The 23,559-nt window shown below is 33.0% G+C and overlaps 1 long non-coding RNA gene across 1 annotated transcript; it reads right to left on the reverse strand.

Annotated features, from left to right (window-relative positions):
* Nucleotides 1-293: 293 nt before the first annotated feature.
* Nucleotides 294-22,915, reverse strand: LOC143250227 (uncharacterized). Its single transcript, XR_013028093.1, has 4 exons — nt 22,795-22,915; nt 5,155-5,277; nt 3,487-3,665; nt 294-819 (listed from the first exon to the last, which is right to left on the reverse strand). It is a non-coding gene; the product is annotated as an uncharacterized LOC143250227 (long non-coding RNA).
* Nucleotides 22,916-23,559: the final 644 nt, after the last annotated feature.

Below are 23,559 nucleotides of genomic sequence, written 5' to 3' on the forward strand. Positions count from 1 at the left end.
CAGCATCTTGAACTTGGAGAAAATCTTTCAAAAGAACTTTTCTATGGTCATGGCGAACATTAACTATTGAGATAGCATCTACTTTTAGCCCAGAGACTGATTTTTAGTTCCAAACATGGCAAGTTACTTGATGTTGAGAGAATTAATTATAATCTGAGCACATGGTACAAGTTACTGATAATGAGCTATTTAATTGGAAGCTAAACACATGGCATATTTTACATGATACTCCTTAAGTAAAGGCCAGATACCAGATCAATATGTTAATTAGAAGCTAGTTGCATGATTTTACTTGATAGGATACTTAACTAAAAACTTGTTACACAGTAGTACTCAGTCTTGAACAAGTGACCGATAATACAGATAGAAAAATTACTGTTTATAAGCAAGCAGTTTGTTAACAGTTTTTGGTGTATTTATTAATTTGAAAATATTTTCTTATACAAAAAACATCAGTTAATATACGTTGCTAACATGTCATGTGTGAAGTATAGTGTCAATTATTTGGTAATTATGTTTCTTTGAAAAGGATGCAACGTACGTATTTTTCACATACCCGACAATTTCTGTTTTATTGGGCTTTTAATCAAGTTTCAAACCTCCCAGTAGAGGACTTTTAAGTTTATTTTCATTATCATATTATTCTACAGTTGATTTGGCAGTGAAACTTTAATTCAAAGCTTTATTAACCTCTGTACTAGGACTATACTTTTCTATAATTTTATTTGGTAAAATTTGCTCACCCTTATTCTTTCTTCTCCCATCTATGTTTCAGTGACCTTTGTAGTTGACCTTTGCCTTTCTTACTAGTTACGTTTCCTATGAGATAAAAGTAAAAATGGACAGAACTTTAACTTGACATGTATTCTAAAAAAAAAAGACTGGTATGGGTATTAAAACTTTAATTACAATAAAGTACAGAACAACGTTTCAACCTTCTTAGGTCATCTTCAGATTAACAAAAAGAGTAAGAATTTATTCTTACTTCAAGACGGTTTCTCAGCATCATGAATTAATCCAGGACAGTATAATTCCCTCTCTTTTTATTTCCCTATCCTCAATCGAACCTTTAATGGACTGGTGATTCCAAGTCCGTGTGGGCTCAATAGTTTCTCTTCTTTTCTACAGGAACTTGGAGTCCTTCAGGGCTGAGTCTTGAGTGTCATACTTTTCAGTGTGAAGATTAATGCCATCAACTTCCTCCTACTGCTTAAAATGAGCTCTATGTCGATGACTTCCACATCTCGTGTCAGTCACTGAGCATGAAATTTACTGAGCAGCAGTTTCAGACTGTTCTTAATCATTTACTGAAGTAACCACAGAAAATGGTTTTACCTTTTCTTTCCCTAAAACCATTTCCATGTACTTTTGTTATCAACAGGGTATTTATTGTGAATTCGAACTCATCTCAGTTCAAGGGGCTTATCTTTGACAATATGTTGAACTTCATTTCACACATCAAGCAGCTACATGTTAAATGTAGAAGGGCAGTGAATATCCTCCATGTCATCTTTTCCACCTCTTGGGGAGAAAGTTGATGTTTTATGCTAGAGCCCTATTATGGCCTCATTCGATCAAAACTGGACTATGGATCTCTGGTCTACGATTCTGCCAGGACTTTGGCATTTAAGGTGTTGGATCCCGTTCACCATCTGGGTTTTTAGCTAGTTACAGGGGCTTTCTGTACTTCTCTAGTTCAGAATGTTTACATCAGATCTCATGAACTTCCTCTTCATCTCCACTGCTTTCAACTTTCTTTACTGTATGCTTCAAAACTCCGATACTTACCACAGCATCCCACCTGGGATTATGTCTTCCTTCCTCAGCGGGCTAAGCTTTTTCGTAATAGATGGTCTGTCGTTCTTCCTTTTGGTCTTCGAATCCAGGCGCAGCTGACTAAATTGGGTCTGTTCGTAGATGATGTTGTTGTCTCCACTTGTCAGCAATCCCCACCATGGCTTATTACCATCCTCACCTGTGATATTTCTTTGACTCATCTGATTGGAAGTACCATTTTCTATTTGCCAAACATCATTTCAACCATCCTTCCATTCCCATTTATATAGATGATTTGAAATTATGCGACTTTGTGGGCTCTGACATGGTTTGTTGTGGTTCCGTGGTTGCATACAGGTTTTCCTCTACAGTTTCTGCATTCACTGCTGAATTGTACGCCTATTCTCGTGCTCTGGACCATGTAGAAGCTATGCAGTACACCAATTGCTCTATTTATACCGACTCACTTAACTGTTTGCTGTCTCTGAAATCGCTTCATGTTAATTTTCACCCTGTTCTCGTCGATATTCTAAACCGACTGGCTCATTTCTCTTTATCTTCCACTTATATCCAGTTTCTCTGGATACCAGACCGTATCGGTATTTGCTGACACCACAGATAAGTCTGTCTTCTCTGATGCTATCTCTATCGTGCATGAACCACACATGGGCTACGATACTATATTCAAATCTTGCTCCGTGGCATTTGGCAATTGACTTGGAGTGACCAATGTGATAACAAGCTTTTCCAGGTCAAACCTTCTGTTGCTTTTTGGCTATTTTATTTTTGTAAGGATCAGAAGGAAGTTACCCTGTCAAGTCTATGCATTGGCTACAGTTTCTTAAAATGTTAGGTTGAGGTATGACCCTTGAGGGATGATAAAGAAGGGCTAATATCATCCCAGTCAATTTAGGTACCTCAAATATTATGACACTTTTTTTAACTGTAATCTATTGTATTCACAGAAACAGCTGGTAGACGTAAATGAAATCAAACAATTTGACTTCATTAATTCTGAGCTGGCTAAGAAATAACTGAGAAGGTTAAACAATAACAAGGCTGCGGAGGGTCAGATAACATTTCCCCAATGGTTTAGAAACAGCTTAAAGATTGGATATCCAAACCACTTGTTAGTACTTTTTTCAGTCCTTGAAAACTGGAATGACATCAGCCTTTCTTTATAATCTCTCAATAATGTAGAGATTATTGAAAGAGATTGTAGAGATTATTATTATAGAGTACTTGAAAACTGGAATGACATCAGCCTTTCTTTATACTCTCTCAATAATCCTACTTCTAACCTAACATTTCACTTACCCTTAAAAGTGTTTAATGAAAGTCCAACTGTTAATATTTACATTTTCAGCAAACTGTTTTGATGTCTAGTTTTTCTGTTTAACCAAAGTAGTCTTCCATCCCAGTCAATTTAGGAATCTTAAATTTACTCCTTTATTTAATTGTTATCTTTTATACTCTTTGGAAGCCAACCTGGAATTTTACTTACAGCTACTCTTTTATTTCTGTAAGGAATATGTTTATCTGAAATATTTAAAAGTTTTCCAGATATGAGTAGTCTATCCAAATAATTCAGCTGTCATATATTACAGCAGATAATTCCTGTTACATTCCTTTAAAATTTACTTTTTTGGAACTTGTAACCAAAACATCATTTAACTCCATATACAAGAAAATACAGCAATAATCACTTACTCCCAGATGTTTTCAAATTTCAACCCTCTTGATTATTTCTCTATTTGAAGTTGAGAATAAACCTAAAATATCAGTTTCAGGTATGTTTCTTATATAATTGGTAATGAAAGTCATCATAAACAGCTTCCACAATCCTTCTCTTCTAATAGTTTGACTCTAGCATTTCCCAATCTATGTACCTGAAATTAAAATCACCTATAATTACAATTTTATTAACAGCTGACATCTTAATTTCATTGTAGAGATTCTCATTAACTTCATTTTTATCATTTGATGGTATGTAACAAATTCTCATTAAGAGCCTTTTCCTTTTATTTCAAAAATAGAAACTCAAATGAATTCAATTTCCTTAGCATTATCTTTCATATCTCCAAATTCAACAGGATGTAACTCATATTTTAAATTTAAAGCCACTCCTCCTCCACTTTAATACTCTATTGCTATTAAATAGAATTTAACCCTGTATTTTAAGGAAATTTCTGTCACCCAAATCAATTGTGTATAACCATGTTTCAGTTATTTACATTATATCGAAATCCTCCATTCCTTTAAGTGCCCTAAAGCCATTTCTTTTTTAATTCTTATACTTCTAGTATTACAATAGTAACAATTATGCTACTCTTACAACTACTTCTATTCTTATTTGCTATGCTTAATTTTTTCTGTCTCTTGTTTGTTTTGCATTTAGTCTGTCCTAGTCCTCATCACTGTCTAATTCTAGTTTAAAACTTTCCTTACAGCTAATTTAATAGCCTTAGCAAGTAAGCCAACCGCTAGACTAATTAAATATCAACCACACATCCAAAAAGTCTCTTATCTTCCATTGAACTGATCCCACAAGTTCAACCAGTCAATCTGCTTACAGTTACGACAGAAAGTGTTCGTACCCCTGCGTCCCGAGTGGTTTTTTGCTCATAACTTAAAAAGTATCACGAGTAGGCAAATAGACGTACGGTATATTATAAATATTATACTAACACACGTCTAAATAAATTTTTATGTCAATTAAACGAAAAATAAACTGTTTAAAACAAATAACCAAAATTAGGAGAAGAAAGTGTTCGTACACTTCAGAACGTATGAAAAAACTGATATTCCCGTAAAAAATTTGTTTAGTTTGGCAAATAAACTACATTATGTCATTCCAGATCTAGACACTGGGTTTATAATTATCGGAATTCAGCCAACAAAAAATTTACTTCCGGCACTTTAGCACCGTCTCCGTCATTATCTGCTTGGTCATCATGGCGATCAGGAAACAACTATCCAGTGATTTAAAAAAAAACGAATTATTGTACAATACAAGTCTCTTTCCGGTATTTCTACACAACTTAATGTGCCGAAATCTACTGTTCAAAGCATAATTGCCAAGTTTAAGTTTACAAGATCAACTGCTAACCTCCCTCGTTCTGGACGCCCCACCAAAATTCCAGAGAGAACCAAGAGGAAAGTTCTCAGAGAAGTTAGTAGGAACCCCCGTTTAACATGTAATGACATACAGAAACTGATGAGGGAAACTGGGGTTGAAGTAAGCACCTCTACAGTTACGAACATGTTACGCTCTTCTGGGTTCAAAGCATGCCGTCCTCGTAGAACTCCATATTTAAAGCCTGTTCATTTAGAAGCACGATTGAGATATGCAAGAAAGCATGTAGATAAACCCTTTACCTATTGGAAGAGTACTCTTCGGTCAGACGAGACTAAAATCGAGAGTTTCGGCCACAATGATGTTCGCAATATTTTCCGTAAGAAGGGGAAACGAAATCTTCCAAATCTTCCGCTGTGATTTTGCTATAAGAAAACACACATGCAAAAACTTATAATCCAAAAACTATTGTTAATTAAGCATTACTGTATCATATCAACTTAACTAAAATTCGAAAAAGAACACAATAATTCAAATCACGAGCATAGTTCGTAAATATAACTTTAAAAGTGTTAGTACAAGAAAATATTGGTAATAAATAACTGGAAGTAAACATAAAATTAACATATCTGGTCCTGAATTATTAATACAAACAAAACAAGGTAACGCAAAATGATTTATATTTACAAAATTCTTTAGAAAAAATTAGGCGGTAAAAATATACCTCGGATTTTGTAAGCAGTTGCTGACTTGGGTTCAAATTAAAAAGCCTAAAACAATTAAGTTAATAAATTAATGTTACAGAAATTCTCGTCGTAATTTTCCCATAATCTCGACAAACGTTTTAAGTTTCCCATGAAATGCAAAATGGTATTATTTAAATAATTAATAATTAAATATCTGAATTGTTATTTGATTAAGTTATGAACAAGCGATTCCTTTTGAAAGCGTGTTTCCAAACAAATGTGAAAGATTTAATCCAATGGAATATTTGTGAAGAAATAACTTATATTAAAACAACCCACTAAACATTCATTACGAGGTTTTTAACTCTGTAACAAATGAAAAAAGGGAGGAGAGTAAATTCATTAAATGTTAACGGTTTAAAAAGAGATGCAAGTAATATGGTTATTTTATAGCTGTACGTCCTGATTGCTAAAGGTATAATGGTTTATTTGATTGTTTTGAATTTCGCGCAAAGCTGTACGAGGACTACCCCTCCCTAATTTAGCAATGTAAAACAAGAGGGAAGGCAGATATTCATTACAACCTACCGTCAACTTCTGAGCTAGTCTTTTACCAATGAATAGTGGAATTGATCTTCACTTATAACGTCTCCATGGCTGAAAGGGTCAGCATGTTTGGTATGACGAAGATTCGAACCCACGATCCCCAGATTACAAGTCAAACGCCCTATTTTGCTGTTCGTAACTTTACAAAGTTTTATATTTTTCGTATTTTATAAATGCTCATAACGAACAATTGTCCATCCTTACATCTAAAAATTAAACCTATAAAATGTATAAAGATTAATCAGGTAACGATGTTCTTAAAATCGGTCTCGCTCATGTTGAACTTTGCCGTGAGATGGCTTTTACGTTGGTGTCTCTACTGGAGATCATCTTTCAGCAGGTGTTTTTGACTTTGACTGTAAACTGTAACATTACAGTTTAAAATTAAAGGACTAGGATACCACATTGTTAGTTTGGCAAGCTGAAAGGAGCTAAATATATATCTACTTTCTTTAGTTTTAAGTCAGTTTTCTCTAGTGAACCGAAAGATAATAATGTATTTTGATCTAACTTCGGACCACAATATTGCACCACAGATTTTTTTGGCAGTGAAACAGAGTTTTATAAGGGAAATTAGAATTATTGTAACCACAAGAAATATAAAAAACAATAATACTTCATTGTTTCTAAATTGTATATGCTTTGTGGGCAAAGGTGCCTTAAAACGCTTAGATAAATTAATAATTTACAACCATTACAAACTCCGTTGGAATTGCACTTAAGTAAACAGTAGAAGTAGAACTTCGTGACTATCATTTGGATATACAAAATGGAATAACTAAAAATATTTTTACAAATAAATATTAATATGAAGTTTTTAATGTTTGGAAATAAGAATGCAAGTTTATTTTGCACGTTATTTTAATTCAGTTGTACAATTTTCTCCTCAAGGGTTTCCTAGTTGTTAAGACGTGGAAGAAATATATGTTCATTTCTGATACGATTGTAAAGATAATACATAATCTCTGGTAATTATACAGGGATAAATGACTACGCACAGCCTATTCTTTAACTACTGGTGGTGTCACTTGATAAGTTGCTGTTTCTATGCAACCTGGGCCCGGCATGGCTAAGCGCGTTAAGGTGTGCGGCTCGTAATCTGAGGGTCGCGGGTTCGCATCCGCGTCGCGCCAACCATTCTCGCCCTCTCAGGCGTTATGGGGGCGTTATAAAGTGACGGTCAATCCCACTATTCGTTGGTAAAAGAGTAGCCCAAGAGTTGGCGGAGGGTGGTGATGACAAGCTGCCTTCCCTCTAGTCTTACACTGCTAAATTAGGGACGGCTAGCACAGAGAGCCCTCGAGTAGCTTTGTGCGAAATTCCAAAAAACAAACAAAACAAATTATAAGGTGTCTGTAATTCACTTGGCAACAAAGTTTACATTTGTTGTCTTATTTTTTCTATATTTATATGTAAATTACATACATAGATATTTGAAGAAAAACGTTTACAGTCAAATTCATATTGCTATTTTTTTGCACTTTATATTTTGTGTTTACATCATCGTATTAAGAACTATTGTACTCAGTACGCGTATTAATCCCTAGGGTCCAAAGCTTGTGAAGTGTTTTACACGACTATCAGTTTGATTTGTATTTGTATTTATGTTAAAATACTAAGGTCATTTGCAACTGTCACTAATTTTTAGATAAGCTTCAAGAGGAGAAAATATCTAGTTAGTTCAGAATACTCTTTAGCACTTATCCCAACTGTATCTGTAGTGTTTAAAAATTATAATAACACAGGTTACTTTAAATTAACTTAACCTATCCCTGGTGGAAACAAAGAACGACTTGTTGAATTTCCCGTAAAGATACTTGAAGGCTACCTGCACTAACTACCCCAAGTTTAAAAGCGGTAATCTAGACGAAGGGTATCTAGGCAATACACTCTACCATAAATTATTGGACTATTCTAATGGAATAGTGGAATGGATAAGTAACTGGTAGCGCTATTATGGCTGAAAGAGCAAGCATATTCGGTAATGAAATTCAAACTCATGACCCCAGGTTACGAGTCTTGAAACCTGCCCGCCAGACCAAGCCAGGTCCTCCATAGAAGAATTAGACATAATAATCTTAGTCCTCCTCCGACTATTACTCCTTATTATTACAATATCTTAATCCTCAGACTGAGCTAGTGATGAGTTATAGATTTAGAACGATAACATTCGGAGTTTAATTCCTCTTCATGAACAGAGTCTATTATGTATTATTTCGTTGAAACAAATAAATACGGTGTCTAAATACTTGCCACAAAATGCTAGTAAAGGAAATTCACTTAGTACAACCACACTTAAAGTGAGGGTCAAAGCAATGGTGATCAGTGTCTTCATCTTCAGGTTTTCAGATTCTTGACAGACGAAACAATATTGAAACATTACCATAATTGATATTTTACAGTCATCAATGATATACGACATCTCCAGAATATGTGACTTTGATCATCTGTCATCACATAAGTAGATAATATTATCTGAATAGCCGATGTTACTTTTACTAAATAACCCGCCTTTTTGTTATCTATATTCCCTGGAGAATATGTGCATAAAGTTCCAGAAGTTGGATATTGTTCAAAAACACATTTATCACGCTCTAACCTTCTTTGTTTACAGATACATGTAACAGGTATATTAAAGATAGGGTTACTTCACAGTCTTCTGTAACAAATAATAATATCTATTTGCCTGTTGGGTTATACCATACGATAATTAATTAAGTTTTATCAACTCCAAAATCTGACTCAGTAGATTCTGAATATGATGTAGTGACTAACCGCAAAAGGGTATTCATCTACGCAGCTGTCAAACTCGAAACCTTTAATATAACTTTTGTAACGAATTATTATATTACATATATAAAATCTGGAACACATCATCCGGATTGAGAGCCCCAAATGGTGAAGAAAGTGTAAGATGAAGAATATTTTGTTTAGTTAGTTGTTGTAGATACTGTTATGTCAGGAAGAGAACAAGTTTGAAACCAGCTGCAAAATCTCATCAAGTCAGATGATACCACCATATTTGATGATGTACAGTTAGGTCAAGTAACATATATTAAGTTACGAAAGTATAATTATAATAACATAAACAATGTCTTTTAAATAATGAAGTTTATTTAACTCACCATAATAATTTGTCTTTAAGATATGTAGATTTTCAATCGTTATATTTAAATTTAGATTGTAGCCACTGAAGGTCTTTTTCATTCTGTCTAAGGCATTACGAAATTTTTGACTACCTACAAGGATAACAACACTCCTGATTTCCAAAACAGAAGTCGCGCTAAACATGCTCGCCCTCCCAGCCGTGGGGATGTATAATGTGACGGTCAATCCCACTATTCGTTGGTAAAGAGTAGCCCAAGAGTTGGCGGTGGGTGGTGATGACTAGCTGCCTTCCCTCTAGTCTTACACTGCTAAATTAGGGACGGCTAGCACAGATAGCCCTCGAGTAGCTTTGCGCGAAATTCAAAACAAACCGTTTTGTAAAATTATTATTTCGGTTGGCTGGCTGTTTTCATTATTAATGAAAATAACTCAAGGTTGAGTCTACGTAACGAAAATTAAATATTTTATTTCTTCGTCAACGATTCTACACGTAATTTGACAGCGCTGTAACTTGTAAGAATAAGTTCCAAAAAACGTGTTAGTAAAGAATGTGCTATTCATGTAGTGAGAGGAAGAATGGAAATGGGTTAATTTGGAGATGAGCACTGACTTTTTATGTTAGAAATATGTAATTTCAGTTTAGTATGTTACTTCTAGATGAACAAACACCTAGAATTTCAATGTTGAATAAACTGAATAAACAGCATCTCTCTCTAGCTAGAAATGGAAACATTGGCCTTAAGAAGACCTTGACGTTGTTGTCATATTTCTCTTGAATAAAGTGTGGGGTAATAAAGAACTGCACATGGTAATAACAGAAGCCAAAGGTAATAGCCATGGTATGTTTCAGAAAAGGTCTAGACATCCTTGAAAAATGGTCACTGTCCTATAACAAAATAATGTACAGAGGAATATCCCCAACTACAGGGTGGTCCATAAGTCCCTACCCATCCATATATCTTATGCATCCAGTGTATCTGTGTGCTGTCCCTAATTCTCGCTGCATAATATTATGCGATGCCATGTCCTGTGAGACATTTTCCTCAACATAGCAGGGAGTTATTGTTCCAAATGCCATGGTAACAGCTGCCTTCAACTCATCATTAGTATTATAATACATGTGTAATTGAATATAACATAATAACATATGGATGGGTAGGGACTTATGGGCCACCCTGTAGAGTAAGAAACTCCAGTAATTTTGGCTATTTTAATAATACAGTGGGTGACATACATTACTTGTAGTTAATATGTCAGCTTCTGTAAAATCTCTAAAGAAGGCGTGTGGGACCCAGCTGCTACAGAAGTGGCAACATATTACAAGTAAAATGAAATGGACGTACATGAAGGAGATATTTATGCCAATTTAAACACCATCATTCAGAGGTACATTGGAGGTATAAATCAGGTAAACTGAGATAAAACAATGACTCACCAGAAATTTGTCATAAACTGTAATCCTTGTTCCACAGTACAATAACAGTAATAAGGAGCATATGTATCTGATTTGAGAACACTACTCTTTTAGTGTATGACAAGAAACTTGAAAAAAAATCATAGAACATTTTAAACTTTAGGAACTTTAGATCCAAATACAGACTATTTTAGTAGTAAAACTGAAGAAACAACTTATCCATCAAGTAAAACATTAACAACTAAATTCAGAAAATCATTTGTCTTTACCATAATAAATTTTTCTTTTTTGACAGCCTACCTCTTTCTTGTTGTGATCATTGTTACAGTTTCATTAAACCACAGACAAAGGATGTGCAACTGAGAAATGTTTTGAGAAAGCAAAAATGGAAGAATCAGTGTGGAATGTGATTGAAAATTTAATAAATGCACAGAAAAACTTCTTTATAACCAAATAAACTGTTATAACTTGTACAGTATTCTTACAAAAAAATACTTGTAGATCTTAAACAATCTGATTCTTTTGTTCATCTTGAGACATTCAAAGTTTGTATTCCACAGAAAAGCAGTTAGTCAGTAATATCAGATTATTCTCAATATTAAACTCTATATAAATACGTGTAAATAAGTGTATATACGGGAATGCATTTGAAAAATTATCAAGCAATGAAAGGTAACGTGTAAAGGGGTTGTTATTGTATCTGAAATAATAAGATAACAGATACAGTAATTATCTTAAGAATATTAGAGAATATTTTAAAAAGAATAAACTTTAATGAGAGAGTCTTCAAAGTAAGTTGTTGTATTTGTGACTGTGTACATTAATTGTTTTACTTTTTTATCATCATCTGTATCTCTGACTAAAATATACTCAATTTTCTGTTGGAGATGTGGGAGCAAAGTAGCTGGTACATCTAACATCCATAAAGTTTCACATACACTAAGTAGTGTAGGAGACAACTATAACATGAAGAAATGGATATAACTTCTTTGAACCTTAATCGTTTCTCAGATATCTCTCTAAGTGTACCACTGAAGCATGAGTCTGTATATTTCAACTAATGATATGCTGTAACAAGTCAGTAACATTTTAGTGATTAGCTTTCATAATGCCTTAAAAGCCCCATGTAATGTGTATAAATTAACACACGAACATGTAATGAATTAATACAATAGTACTACTTAATTTTTGACATAATCTTTATTATTTTTGCTAAAGCTCGTCTTTGTGAATCTTTACCATAACTCTGTCTGTATCTTTGTTGCCTTTGCAAAAGATTCTGTCACAAATGTGTCGTATCCAAAACGTGTGTTGCATGAACCATTCAGTTTATGAGGAAGGTGATTTCACAGTGCATGTTAAAACAGTATAATAGGACAAAAATCCACAAGCACTGATTCTAGTGACTCGACTGGTAATTATTATTTTGTACTAGCATAAATGAGTGTTTCATTTTCCACATTCTTAACTCTATCATTATGGATAAAGGTCAGAAGGTATATCATCACAATTGTAGATGCACATTCAAAATCTTATTGAAATACTATTTCGTGAGTGTAGATCAATAAATTTTGTATCAAATTGCAGAATATAATTCACATTTTCATATTATATAATAGTTACTTAAATGTAAATTTAAAAAAATCCTAAATATCAGTTTTTGTATTTTGCATGTTATACCTAATGCTTCTTTGGTTCAACTTAGATATTTGTGATGTCCAAAAACAAACTGTATAATTGTGAAATAGAAATTCCAGTTGTTGATAAGCCATAATATAAATGAATAACCTTCTCTTTTTTTCTGTTTTCTGAGATAATATTATATTTTGCAAATCAAACAACTTGGTCTCACCCATGTCTTACATTTTTGGAAATGTTTGTTTGCACATGCTTACTTCATTCTATGATGTGTTTGTAATTACTCAAAAACTCAGAATTTCTCCCACATGATTTATTAGCTTTTGCAAAGAATCTTCACAAAATAAACCTTTTGTTATAGTATCAAAGGAGAAAGAGAAAATGGAGTTCATAAAAAGGAATGATTTGGAATTATACATATTTTACTCTACAGCCAATTTTCTGTTCAATTTAATGTACCACACCCATAAATTTCTTTTTTTTCTTTTGTGAAGCACCTTATCAAATGCTTCCTGAAGATCAAGGTAAACTAAATCCACAGGATTTTGCTCATCAACTCTTTCACTAACATCCTCGAAGAATATCAGAAGATTCACTAAACAAGAATATAAGTGATTCTGCAGTGCATCTTTAATCATACTCTCAAAACCTTTTAACTACTGATGGAAGACTAACTGGACTACAATTGTCTGGCCAATATTTATCTTCACCTTTAAATATTGAACTAACATTAGCCAACTCCCAATCCTTCTGATACTTTTCCATTACTCACTGACTTATAAAAAACATTAATTTTTCTAATACTTTAGAATAAAATTTGTCTGATCCAAGGTATTTACATTTACCCATTTTTATTAAACATTTTTTTTAATAGACTGGCTATTCCAAGTCCATTCAAGTTTGACACTTCCCTTTCTTTTACACTGGAATTGTCCCCTGCTACTACAGCAGTAAGTATATAGATTTATAATGCTAAAATCAGAGGTTCGATTCCCCTCAGTGGGCTCAGCAGATAACCCAATGTGGCTTTGCTATAAGAAAAATACACACACTGGAACTTGGAGTCCCTCAGAGCTATCTTGAGTGCTACACTTTTTATTATGAAGATTAATGCTATCAGTGGACAACTCCACTCTACATTTGCAAACAGTCTCTATGTCAACAGCTTCCACATCTCATGTCAGTCATTGAGGATGAAGTTTATTGAACGGCAACCACAGACTGCCCTCAGTCACTTACTGAAGTGGACCACAGCAAACAATTTCCCCTTTTCTAGTTCAAAAACTGTTTGCATGCATTTCTGCCACCAACACGATATTTACCCAGATCATGAGCTTTGTCTCCGAGAAGTTGTGCTTCCTGTGGTCCCTGAGACTAAGTTCTTGGGGCTTATCTTCAACTGTAAGCTGACCTTTATTCCACACATGAAGCAGCTATGTGTCAAGTGTACAAGAGCACTGAACATCCTCCATGTCCTCTCTTCCATCTCTTAGGGAGTGGATTGATGTTCTAAGATAAAAATCTATTGTGCCTTTATTCAATCAAAACTGGACTAGGGGTTTCTGGTCTATGGCTCTGCCAGGACTTCAGCCTTGAAGATCTTGGACCTTTTTCACCACCAGTGACTTTGGCTCTGCACGCGAGCCTTCTGCACTTCTTCAGTCCAGTTTGTACACTGAATCTTATGAACCTTCTGCTGCTGTGCCATTTAAAACTGTCTTTACTGTATGCTTCAAAATTTTGATCCCTACCACAGCATCCCACCTGAGGTTGTGTTTTCCTTCACCAGTGAGCCATGCTTTTTACAGAATAGATGGTCTGTTGTTGTTCCTTTTGGTCTTTGTATCCAGGTGCAGTTGGATGAATTGGGTCTGTCCTTGGATAACATAGCTATATCCACTGATTAGCCCATTGCACCATGGCTTATTATCATTCCCAAATGAGACCTTTCTTTGAGTCATCTGAAGAAGACAGATACTCCCAATTGGGAGTACTGCCTTCTATTTGCCAAACATCCTTTGAACTATCCTTTCATTTCTATTTACATGGATGGTTTGAAATTAGGTGGCTCTGTGGGCTCTGCCATTGTTTGTTGTGATTCGGTTGTTGCACACAGAATCCCCTCTACACTTTTTGTGTTTACTGTTGAATTGTATGCCATTTCTCTTGCCCTGGAGCAAATAAAAACTATGCATTACATGAACTGTATTATTTATACTGACTTGCTTAGCTCTCTGTTGGCCCTGGAATCGCTTAACGTTAGTACTCACCCTGTTCTTATCGATATTCAAAACCAACTGTCCCATTTCTCTCTATCTTCTACTTCTGTCTAATTTTTCTGGATACCAGGCCACATCAGTGTTCATGAAACGAGCTTGCTGACACTGCAGCTAAGTCTATCTGGTCTGGTACCATCATAGTCATGCCTGTCCCATATATGAAGGACAGTCATGTATTGAAGGCCCAGTTTTGCACTAGTTGGCATTCAACTTGGAATGAGTAATGCTGTAAGAAGCTTTTCCAGAACAACCTTCTGTTTTTCTTTGGCCATCTTGTTTCCGTAAGGATCAGAAGGAGGAAGTTGTTCTGGCTAGGCTACATATTGGCCAATTTAACTCATCACTTTCTTTTATCTGGTATTAATGCACCAATGTGTAGTTTGTGTGACACTCAGGTCACAGTAGCCCACATTTTACTGTCATTATGACTGAGACTGACAGCACCATTTTAAACATATTTTTACCACGGGTTCACTCTTGACATTGGACAGTGTCATTCATGATGGTGGCATTGTCCACCTCCATTGTGTTTTAAAATTTTTAAGGACCTTTGAACTTTTAACTCTATTTAAGGTTTTAATGTCAAAACTGGACTTTAAGCATTATTCCTTTTTACATATTTTAATAATTTTACTTTTTTTACTGGATGTTTGGTGCAGATAGCCCATTTGGCTTTGCACCAGTAAATGCTAAACAACCAAAAACACCAGGGAATTTATCAATTTTTAGGTTTCTCAACTTTTCTTCTACAATTTCAGAATTTAAAATGATATTTTTACATCACTATTTTCTTCATACATTAAATGATATGGTTAAAGCATAATGCCTATACTTTCCTTTCCAAAAACTGAAGATAACGTTAAATTACAGGTTAACCTTCTTATGATCTTCTGAGGTCAGCTCCCCACTATTATTATTTAGAAGTCCAATATTTATTCTAATATTATACTTACCCATCATATATCTAAAGAATTCTTTATCGTTTGATTTAAGTCTCTCAGCCGACCCTTTTTCACATACAGTTTTTAATTTAATTTCCATTTTAACAAGCTCTCATTTATTATAGATCTTCAAGACCTTATTATTTCCAATAAATTAAGTTTCTTGAATTTAATATGTTTGTCCCTAATGTGACTTCTTGAGCCAATGCTAAACCCTCATAGCTTATTCTGTTTCATTGTTCCTTTTTTACTGTAGGAAATATGTATATTCCACATGCATATAAATTTTTCCCTAAATGCTTTCCACATTTGTTCAATATCCCAACTCTTCAGTCCAATCTACAAAAGCCAGATCATGTCTCATTCCATCAAAACTGGCTTTCCTGAAACTTAGAATCGCAGTAAAGTCGGTACATGCAGTAAAATCCCAAACATAGTAGTGCAATGTTTGTCTGTACTTAAATACTCGCCCAGCTCTTCTGAATCATATTAATATCAGTTGCTAATATTAAATATATTATAGCTTCCTGTCTTGTAGGTTGTGACACCAGATGGTGTGTAAAAGTGTCCTAAAACATTTCCAAAACCTATCACCCCCTCACTTATGAGACTCAAAATGTTCCACTCAGTAACCCTGAAATTAAAATCTCTCATAATAATTTATTTCTCATTTACCACTCTGATCTCATTATACAGTTTCTCTTTAATTTCCACATTCTGACCTAGTGATCTATGAAAATTCCAGTTATTTCCACTAACACTAATAAAAAAACTGACTTGCCATATTGCTGTTATCTTTATTATGCTTTAACTGGGCAGGATGTAATTCACTCCTCACACATAAAGCTACTTCCCCTTTTTGTCTATAGTCTCTCTAGTAAATAATCTGTAGTTTGGTATTTCAAATATATTTCTCTCATCAACATTGTTAATATCCAACCAAGTCTCAGTGCTACCTGTAATATCAAAATCCTCACTTGTCACAACTATTTGAACTTATCAGTTTTATTTCTAATACTTCTAGCATTACAGTAGGAACAATTAGTCATAAATTTTAAAACATGCTTATGTTTTGTGCCTGTTGTACATGTTTTCCTGTCAGTTACATTTCCTATTTTATGATGATCATATCCCTCACTTCTGTCTAACCCTAGTTTAAATCTACCATTACAGCTGAATTAATAGCCCTTGCTAACACAATAGCCCCTGCCTTGCTTAATTGTAAACTTCTATTTCAAAAATACTAACTATCCATTACAGTTATCCCACAAATCTAAACAACTTATTTGTTCATACCTACATATTGATTTTTTCTACTACTTACTTCAATACTAGTAAACTACTTAATATCTTATCTCACAGTTTATTCATGGGAATATCCCTGACAAAAATCAAGCTATAATTCCTTTCTTTAAATGTATTATTATCAATGTTTTATACTTATCAGTACACTTTTCAGATCCATCTTTCTTTACATTATTAGACCCAACATGTACCACAAAATGTGCATTGCTACTAGCATCTTTAACTATCTTTTTGGTTCAGTCTGTTATATCTTGTATTTCTTGTCCCAGATAGCATAAGTGTATTCTTTTGTTCCTATTTACTCCTCATATTACTGTATCTATATGCCCAAAGAGAAAGTTGCATACAATTATAACTTCTCTATTCTTTACAGTATAGTTTCTTGTGATTTCATCTATTTCCCTTACCTTCCCCATCTTAACACTAGAAAATGCTTGGAACTGGTTACTTAACCTAATTCCAAGCCTAAGCTCTTGACCCTGTTTCCTTTCTTAGCTCCCTTGTGATGAAGGGTTCCTATTTTTTCTTAAGGTATTCTTAAGAAAAGTTATTTCATTATAAATGGAGATGTAATCCAACCTGAGTGGTTCACATATCCAATCTTTAACCTCCTACAAAACCCTTGGACAAATATATTATCTCACCCAGGACACTTACTGTTTTTTCATATTCTCCAACTTTTTCTTAATGATTTCAGAATTAATGCATTCATCTTGTTTGGTCTAATTTCTGTTTATTAACTGTTCAAGATGTAGAATACTGTATAAATCTTAAAGGTTTAAGTTGTAGTGAGTTGCTTCTTTCTATGGTATTTCAACTTTACTAAATATTGTTCAATTTTTTTTTATTTTCAAAGGTTTACTGAAGATGGAAGATATATATTTCTATCGAGAACTTTAATGCATGCTACTAATAAAAGGTGCATATTACATCATAAGTTGGCATTTGGGCTTAATTTCTGTCTGAGAATGTTGTGTTTTTAAATAAAGAAACTTTGCTATGGTAGTTTTTTTTATATCTATTCTTTATGAATTTTTATAATACAAAAGTAATTCAGACTTCCAGTTCATAATAAATTTGAGTTCCATTCATCTGTTATGTGATATAAAAGTAAAGGTGTGGTTTACAAGCTCCTGATTTCAAGCTCTTAATCTAGATTGTCATATAAAACTGTTTTTGCACAGTGTTAATTGTGTTTTAATAAATTAAACTGTGACACATGTATGTATAAATGTAAGTTACTTTTGGCCATCTTGTCTAAAGTTTTGCAACAACTATAAATGTCAGTTTGATTTGATAAAGTACTTGCTACAAACAATGTTATATGATTCTCTTATCTCAAAATAACATTAGATTTTTCTTTGTCTTTAGTCTGGCTCAGGTTCTGATTGTGCATTAGAAACATAAGATAAAATAAAGCAACAAATTTGCTGTGTGCTTAACATTTTCAAACAGAAGTTGTCCACACCACATTTTGGTAAGCATTTTTACTTGCATATTCTTATACATAAATATCTGTGTATATTTTATTTTGTCAGATCAATTTACTAGAGTAGAAACAAGAATAACTATGACTAAAAACAATACTATCATTAAAGTCACAATTTGATCTCATGCCCAGAAAACAGAAAAGCTAAGTAGGTTTGATCACTTCAAAAGTAACACATATAACTGTATTATCATATTATCTGGGAACCTTGATTCACTTGAGTCATTTTGACAAATCATTTGAAATAATTATGTTTAAATGTTGACTATAATGTAAGTATTATGTCTTGTTCATTATTTGTGACTAGTAATCTTTATTTTAAAAACTTAGAGTTATCCCTATCTCAACAGCTATTGTTTACTTCATAAGTCATGAGATTTTAGTGACTTACAAATTTATTTTTTTTACATTATGCCAATTACGAGAGCAGCATAAAATTTTAGTTAATAACGCATATTTTAATAGTATATAAGTTTTAATTTTCTAAGGTAATATATAAAGAAATCGTGAATTTCCTTTGTGTAACACATGACATATTTTTTCTAGGGATCTTCTTTTCTGTGTTTTATTAATGATGTCTTCAATAAGTATGAAATTAAAAGTAAATTATTCACTATAAATTTGTCATTGCTTAAGAAAGCCATAATTTTATACCTTTCAATTTCGTTTGGTTACTGAGCTGTCAAATAGAAAATCAGACCTCCCTTGCCCTACCCCTTCTGTTACATTCTCTCTTTCACAATTTGTTAATAGTTCTCTCTCACTTTTAATTCGCTAGTATTTATAACCAGAGGAAAGCGGAGGTTTGCATTTATCAAATGACATATTACAGAACATTGTTTTCTGAATGGAGAAATGTCAACTTCACTGTTAGAACAAATTTTATTCCCAGGGGAAAGATAATAACATGTTTGGATAAATTTGGAATGGCTTTTTTTCACTTAAAAAGCCAAAATAAAATTGTAAGAGTTAGGAGAAATTGCCTACTATTTTGCATGTTATTAGTCTATTAATTGGTGCATTATTTAATTACATAAAAATTAGTGCACTACTGTCGTTATTATAAAAAAAAGTATGGTTTAACATCATCAACAATTGACAGCAAGAAAAAAGTAAGCACTTTATTTTTATTTTTCCTGTTCATTCTTTAGTTGTTATTATTATAAAAGTAGCTAAAACTTAAAAATAAAGATCTATTTAGGTTAGATTAGGTAAAATAAATAATAATAAAAATGTTTCATAAGACATAAATGTAAACAAGTCAGAGGTAATGTAATTCTGTAGTGTACATATCCTTCAGGTTCTCCAAGTGATTTACAACTTATACATGGCTGAGACAGCTTAAATAGACTGATAGGTTCCTTGTTGTCACTAAATATTATGTTATGTTAACTTGCACTTTTATAGATATACTACACATCTAAAATATAAGGTTAGGAGATGATAGATCATATGATTACATTTTTACTGCCTAAATACCCACTTTCTGTTTATAAAATTTGACAGTTTTTTAAGTTTCTGTAAAAATTAAATAAAATAGCTTATAGAATAGTAGGAGCTTTGAAACTATTATTAAATTTCTCTTTAAAGTCTGCAATAAATGTAACATGAACCATTAAACTTCAGATTTGTTGTATAGAAGTTTTTACTATATACTCCAAAATGGTAATTTTAATTTACATAACAATATGTAACTTTTGTTAAAGTTCTATAACGTAGATTTTGTGTACTATTATTTCTAAATTACACAATCCATATTTTAAAAAGAAATGTGCCTCATTAATTTTTTCCAGTTGTACAGCAAATGATTACAGAGGTATGTTGTCTTATGCCTTGGAATTATTTGTGTTTACTGGTACATGTTTTTTAGACATGAAGAAAACCAATGAAGAGTAGAGAAAATGGGCTGAATGAGAAATAAAACCTGAAGTGCACCAAGTTTCCAAGAAAAAAATACAAAATTAGTAAGTGAAATATTGGAATGATTTAATAGACCCCTGTAAAATCTGTTATATTTAAGGCCATAGGAGCTGATGAGTGTTTAATAAATATCCTTGCTATGTTTTAAAATGTTCAACAATCTTGAAGTTCTGTCAGAATTTGGGGGCAAGTACTGTAATGTTATTTGTTACAATAAGGAATCTTATGAGTACTGGGTTGGTCCATTGGATTATGCCTATATGGCAAAATTAATACTTACAAAAATTGATGCACTTTTACTAAGCATACTGTATAAAAAATAAATTAGAATTTTTTAAGAAAAATATGTCTACTAAATATTTGTCTTGAACTTTACTTTAGTCAATCTGATGCATATTCTAATTAGGCTTTAGTATAAGGTGATTTTCATATTCCATTTACATAACTTCTGGAACCTTCTAAATGACTAACCGTTTTTATCTGTAAAACTATATTTTACATGCTACTTTCTCATCTCTAATACTATATGGGCTTGGTTCCTTTGACCAACCTTGTAACCACCATAAGAAAAAATGAAATAAATTTAAGTTACCCTTTTTCTTCCTAGAATGATTATAGCTTATGATAGAAATTTATAATTATTTATCCTAAGTAGTCTCAGTTAACAACTGTTAATTTTATTACTTTATTCTTCTTTGAACCATGTCTAATTAACCTTGCTTAACAAAATGAGAAACCTGTTGGCAAGGACGTGGTTAGCAAGTTACAATAAACTAACTGTTGACATATACAATTCAAGTGCAGCTCTTGTGCCAAGAAATATTTTTAATTTTCTATTTAATTCTTGTTTTCTTACATAACTGATTTGATTTCCAATTTTTACATTTTAGATAACTTTATAACAATAAGAAAAAATTATATAAGAAGTTTAGTGCTTAATTGTGGGTTTTACACTTTTTTTTAATACTTTCATAAAAGTTAACTCTTGTTTTAGTATGATTGGTGTTAAGCACTTTGCAAGACATTGTATTATAATTTAACTGGTCTTGAAGCTAAGCTATAAATGCTTCAAAATAATTTCCTTACCATGTTTTGAGGTAATTTCAATGATAAAAACTTTGTTTCTGTAGACTGAACAATGCAAAAACTGTTGTCACAATGAAATTACACATTATTCAGTAAATTTAAATTTTCCATTTCTGTTGTCAATAAGTAATGTTGTAGGAAACATCACAGAGAATCACAATCATTGTCTTTTATTTTTTAATATAATTGGATAAGTTGTCATAAATTCACATTTTAACACTAGTTGTCATCTGCAGTTTAGACAGTGTTATTTTACAAACATGGGGTTTAGCTTGAAATGAGCTGTCCTCAAGGGTGGCAAAGACAGAAAGTTTAACAGTTTTAGAAAATATTGGATGAGTAGTAAGGAGTGGTAATATTTGGGAGTGGAAGGAACATCCTTGATTGGCTAATAAGCTCTTTTTTGTCCTGTAAAATTGTATGAATTTATAGTTTGTATCATATTTCTAGCCCTTGTATAATTCAGTTGATACTAAATAACAGGTTGTGTTGTTTTTTCTCCCACTAGATAACAGTACCAGTATAATTTGCTAGTTTGGCCAATGTATATATAATCACATTCAGTTACATATGTTATAAAACACATTAGAGTATACAGACTGTTGGTATATTTATAACCAAACATTTGTTTACCTATTTAAACATTGCAAAAGAGAATGCATGATTAGGTATTTTTCTTTTATTATTAATTTTTTACTTTTTAGTTTATCCTTAAGAGCAGTTAAAGTCCAAGTTTGCTTAAAGAAACAATAAACAAAATTGTTATTGTGGATTGTTTTAAATCTTTCAGGATATTTATTCCCTCTACGTAGTCACAACAGAGGTGGTCAGTTGTAAGCATTTAACCATTGACACTGCTTTCTTCTGTTATTTTTTTCAGGTCACGAGATTTTTGTCAGAAGTGTGGCTGTTAAAAAAATTGGTTATGAATAAATGTGTTTTTTGATGACAGAACAAAACTTAAAATATTAAATCAAAATGTGCATATTCTCTTCCTGTTTCAGTGATAAAGAGATGACTTTACAATAAGGTGGGTAGCTGCTCCCCATTTCAGCCATTAAAGAATGACTTAAAAAACGTAGATGAACAGGGTCTCCACCATTTTAGCAATCAAGGAATTACTTTACAATATAGGATGGATAGCTTCTCCCAGTTACAGTTATTAAAGAATGACGTTAAAATTGAAGACAGCAGGTTCCTTTCCCTGTTTCAGTGATTGAGTGCACATCTATAGATGTCACCTGTCTACCCATTACTGTTACAGATCAGTTGTATTGATCATAAGGATCAAACCCAGATTTCTATTATTAACAGCTTTCAAAGTTACCACAAAACTGGCAGGGGACAGTTATGTCTGAAAATTAGTAGTTGCAGTACACTTAATGGGAGTTATACCAGTTAGTTTAGATAACTAGTTGGAATCCTTTGTTCTAGTTAATTTGTCTACTGGGCTACTAATTAGATCCTTACCTCCATATTGGGGGCTGGAATGCCAACTTTAGGTGGTTAGTTTATCTTACCCCCCAAGTAGTAATACCTGTTTTCATTTTCTTCTTTTTTGACTTTGAAGAGCAGTCACCTTCCTGCAACTGTTTGCAGGCAGTGAAAGGTAATATAGATGTAGGACATTGTGAACTTGAGCCACCTACATTTTGCGTTCCTAATTTTTATTTTTTTTTCATTATTTTATTATTTATGAATTTCTTCATGTGAGACTGGTGAGAAGACATAAGACTGATAGACAGTGTATTCCCACCTCAATGTGGGTCCTACATCTTCAGTCACTTTTAATACCTAAGGTACATTTTATATCCCACATTATAGTCTGCACTCTGGGGATCCTTTCAGTTGGTGAAACATTTTTGGTTTTTGTTTCGGCTTGTTTTTGTTTATAACAAATTGTACATATCTTGTGTGTCTACAGAAAGAGAGAGAGAGAGAGATTATATCAGCTGAGTTTCAATTGCAGATGAACTGCTTTGAAAGATGAAGAACACATTAATGCCCTTACATTTTTGTAAAAGTTCATACAGTGTTTGCACTTGCAAATGTTAAAAGTAAGTTATGCCAGTAGTTAATGATAATAAGAAAACAGTTGACTAGCACAAGTGAGGCAAGAGAGGGTATAATCATAAACTACTCACAACAACCAGTTAATAGGGGAGAATACATATGTTGGTCAATAGTTCACATTTTAAACAAATAACAAGGTCCCCAGTTAGTGGTTATCTCTAA

Source organism: Tachypleus tridentatus, chromosome 5 (assembly GCF_004210375.1).
Source record: "Tachypleus tridentatus isolate NWPU-2018 chromosome 5, ASM421037v1, whole genome shotgun sequence".
In the NCBI taxonomy this organism is placed as follows: domain Eukaryota; kingdom Metazoa; phylum Arthropoda; class Merostomata; order Xiphosura; family Limulidae; genus Tachypleus; species Tachypleus tridentatus.